The sequence below is a fragment of the Ictidomys tridecemlineatus genome, unplaced genomic scaffold (assembly GCF_052094955.1).
Source record: "Ictidomys tridecemlineatus isolate mIctTri1 unplaced genomic scaffold, mIctTri1.hap1 Scaffold_54, whole genome shotgun sequence".
Classification (NCBI taxonomy): Eukaryota; Metazoa; Chordata; class Mammalia; order Rodentia; family Sciuridae; genus Ictidomys; species Ictidomys tridecemlineatus.
In genome coordinates, this window is record NW_027523576.1 from 1,468,502 (window position 1) to 1,472,541 (window position 4,040).

The window sequence follows — 4,040 nt, forward strand, 5'->3', positions numbered from 1 at the left end:
GGAGGTCCAAATGTGGATGATGGGCAGGAGCAGGCCTTGACCTAGCCGCGGAGTGGATGAGGCTCATGCTGTGCTTGTGAGCGTGTACTGGGAACAGCCTGTTTGGGAGAATCTTTGCTGAAGTTCTCCACAGCTCAACAAGCCCACATCTTACACAAGCAATTTCATCCCTCCGTTGGCACCTGCACACGTAGATTCTTCAAAAGACACATCAAAAGCTTGTACCAGCATTATTCACTATGGTGGAGCTAGAAGTATCCCAGATGTCCATGAATAATGGAAAGGAAACATCACGCTCCATGTATTGAACAATGAAGTGCTCGGAGCAGTAGAGCCCTCACCTACGATGCCCGAAGCACCGCAGCTGCATGCTGGGATGAAACCTCAGGGCACGAAGGACAGAGGCAGAACTCCCACGGAGTGCGCAGCAGTGGGCTTCCCCAGGATGAGGGACCCGCATCGTCCTGACCTCAGTGCTGACTCCTGCAGGAGGACGTCCACCTGGTGGAGGGTCACGCACCAGTGCATCTAGGTTCCACTCCCCCTTCTGTGTGGGTGCCAGACTTCAAAAGTTCATGGACAAGTTAACCCCTCTTTATGTCAGAAAGAATTTCCTAAATTCAGAAGATAACTAGGCATCTTTACCAAACAATAATGTTTATTAAACAACAACAACAAAAAACATAGAAATACCCAGAAAAAAAATGAATCTAAGGTGGAGCAGCTTTGAAACAGTCCCTTGAAGTAGGAAAAAAATGAGATATAAAAGTCAGCTGCCAACACTTCTGTTCAGTGTTATATTGAAAATACCAACCAGCACAAAAACAATGAAAAACAATTAAAAAAATAGAGATGCAGGATTTCAATGGATATGCTAAAATTACCATTATTTGTAGAGTCAATAATTGTTTATAAAAAAACTCAATTTAATACATGGAAGAACTTTTAAAAATGATAGAAGGGTTTAGCAAGGAACATTAGATAAAAATTCAAGAAATCTGAGTTGAAAGATTCAAGCATTGATATTTGTTTATTAGTGGTCATCAACGTGCCCCACTCATAAGATGTTAGCAATAAGGAAAGCTATGTTAAAATCACAATTTTTCTATAAATTTTAAAACTGCTGGGGCTGGGGATATGGCTCAAGTGGTAGCGCGCTCTCCTGGAATGCATGCAGCCCGGGTTCGATCCTCAGCACCACATACAAAGATGTTGTGCCCGCCGATAACTAAAAAATAAATAATAAAATTTTTTTTCTCTCTCTCTACCTCTCTCTCTTTAAAAAAAAACTGCTTTCAAATAAAGGCTTATTTTTTAAAATGCCATCTTTGTGGATAAGAAGATCTACCAGCATAAAGCTGTCAATCATTCCTAGTGTGATATGATCTTTAGATTCAAATCACTTTCCCCAAATACCTAAAAAGGATATTAACAGAACTTTAAGATGATTCTAAGATTCATACAGAAAAGTAAAGGTATAGGAAATCCAGGATGATTCTGAATGAGATGGACGAGGAAAGGAAACAGACTTGTTTTCCTCCACTTTTACAGAAAGTCCTAATATTCTGGTAAGGGGTCACAGGGGTGGGGGGGGGAGGGAACATAAGATATGGATCCCAGAAGCAAACTCATGATATAAATGAAGCTTCAGATTATGATAGGAGGAGCACCTTAATAAATAGGAGAAAATGGGGCTGTTGGTAAGCAGAATGGAAAATAAAATGAACCCCTACCTCACTCCATAGACACAACCAGCTCCAAATGTATTTATTTAATGATGGCAAAAACAAAACTGCCAATCTTCTCATGGAAAAAAATAACAGTTTCTTTTGGAATTCAGAATAGGGAAAGATTTATTCAATGCACTAATAAAAACTAGAAATAAATAGATTAGTGTATTTAATTTGTTTTTATTTAAATGTTGTATCCAGGCAAACGCATACAGGGCCAGAAGATGTAGAAGAGACCTCAGGCTTGTTAGTAAATGGGTCCCTTTCTACACACATTTGATTGACAAGTTTGCTAAATAACAACTGGAGGATGGGAGTGCCCAGGGTGCTCTCTTTGTTTCGGGTGGGAGAGAAAATTGTGGATCCCCCGTGAGAGCAGCTAGCATTAGCTTTTGAAGGTGACTATTCAGATGCTCTCTGGCCCTCAGGTCTGTGTGCACATTCCAGGAGGGGCTCACAGGCCTACAGCAGCCGTGGTGTCCAGGGGTGTCGTGTGAGTCCCCAGCTTGCCCTGTGAAGCCCAGGACGCTCTGCCTCTACCTCAGTTCTTCAGATTGCCCTGCAGGGTCTCAGCCTTGGAGACCTCTGGGGGTCCAGGCGTGCTCCTGTTCGCGATCCAAATACAGCACTTCTGTTCTGCTGGGCTGACATTCCAGGGTCCTGGTCCAAATGACAAAATGCAGGTTGAGCTACTTGTACCTGCAGCGCAGGACATAGGGCCTGCTCACGGGGTGAAGGCTAAGGTCACACACAGGCAGGGTCTTCCTGACTGGGTGGGCTCCTCCTGGCCACCGTGTGGCTAAAGGTTTTCACACAACTCGGGACAGAAAGGACACGGGTAAAATGAGAGCAGGCAATGGCAGGGTCCCCATTGACAAGGGACCAAAACAAGGACACAAAAGAACTGGAGGTGCCAGGCCCTGATGGGAGGCCCAGTCCTTGAAAATCACCTCGGAACGTGGAAGGGGTGCAGGATGGTCTGAGAGGGAGGAGCAGTGGAGTAGAATCCAGAAGCACCATGTATCTCCCCACGTTGATAGTCCTCCATCAGGGAGGCTTTTGATCAATGGAAACATTTGCACAGCAATGAACGCGGGAGTTAATCCTGGAACCAATGAAGACTGCTGCTCCTGAGGACTGCGTTTTATAGAAGTTGGTGCCTCGTAATGTTGGTCTCACCGTGGGCAGCGTTCTTTGTAAAGTAGGACCCTCACGTCCATTTTCCTCTCAACAATTCGTAAGACGCAGCGTGTACTTGATTTCTATACCTTTAAGCATTTGTGTTTCAGTTGAGGGGCATCTATATTTATCAGTTTCATTAGAAATATATGATTGAGTTGCATGTTTTTTTTTATCAGATTGTTGACCCTTCAAACTGAACGTCTGCCGTTGGGCCTTTCTTAAAGTAAGCAGGTTGACCCTCCATGTCGGCAGGCTCTGTCCAGGATGCCCACCACCTAAGCCGGGACCCTTACCACCTCAAGTGTGCCGCTCACAGCCTGCGCACACCCTCCCAGGGAGTGTCAGTCACCTCTGGACGACTTACGTACTCAGCAAGCGTCCGTACTCAGCAAGCGTCCGTGCGGAATAGGAAGTTGTCACAGGGCACTGTCACATGGCACTGCCACAGGGACTAGGCAGTTTGCACATGTTCAGGACAGACTTTTTTTTTTCTCAAATGATTTGGACCCTCAGTTGGTTGTCTCAACAGGAAGGACCCACAGCACTCTGTACCCTCAGGGTTGTCACTGCCATCTTCCCGGTGTCCCCCTGTAGCCACCTGGCCTGTGGCTGAGCCTTCCCCAGGCCAGTACACTTGCCTTGGCCTCCTCCATGCCTGGCATATGTCCTCCTCCAGATCTCCAGCTTCGCTCCCAGAGCCATGGCACTGTGTCTCGGGGAAGCCCTGGTGACACCCCTAAGATTCCATCCCTCCCTCGGTGCCCGCCCCCTGTTGTGTTTGCCTTAACAGAACCGTCCACTGACCTAAGAGCTCATCTCTATTACTCCTTTCCTGCCTTCCTCATAGACCAAGCTCCATAAGGTCAGGGAACCATCAGGTCAGGGTGGCTCCCTCCTGCCCTGCCCTCGGTGACAGAACAGGATCCACACCAAAAGAAACAAGCAAGAATCCTTCACTAAAGGAACCCGAACTACCACAGAATAGTCCAGGGCCGTGGGGAGGAGAGGCACCATGAGTGGAAGAGCCAGGAGCTCAAGCCCCGGAGGAGGGCGAGCAGCAGGGTGCACCAGCCCAGGAGCAGCAGGATGCCTGGAAGGGGTCAGAGGAAGTTGCAGCCTTGCTCCAGG

General features: G+C 47.0%; 1 long non-coding RNA gene across 1 annotated transcript; it reads right to left on the reverse strand.

Moving 5' to 3' along the window:
* Positions 1-1,890: 1,890 nt before the first annotated feature.
* On the reverse strand, positions 1,891-2,872 carry LOC144373971 (uncharacterized). Its single transcript, XR_013433518.1, has 2 exons — positions 2,681-2,872; positions 1,891-2,390 (listed from the first exon to the last, which is right to left on the reverse strand). It is a non-coding gene; the product is annotated as an uncharacterized LOC144373971 (long non-coding RNA).
* Between the last annotated feature and the right edge of the window lie 1,168 nt (positions 2,873-4,040).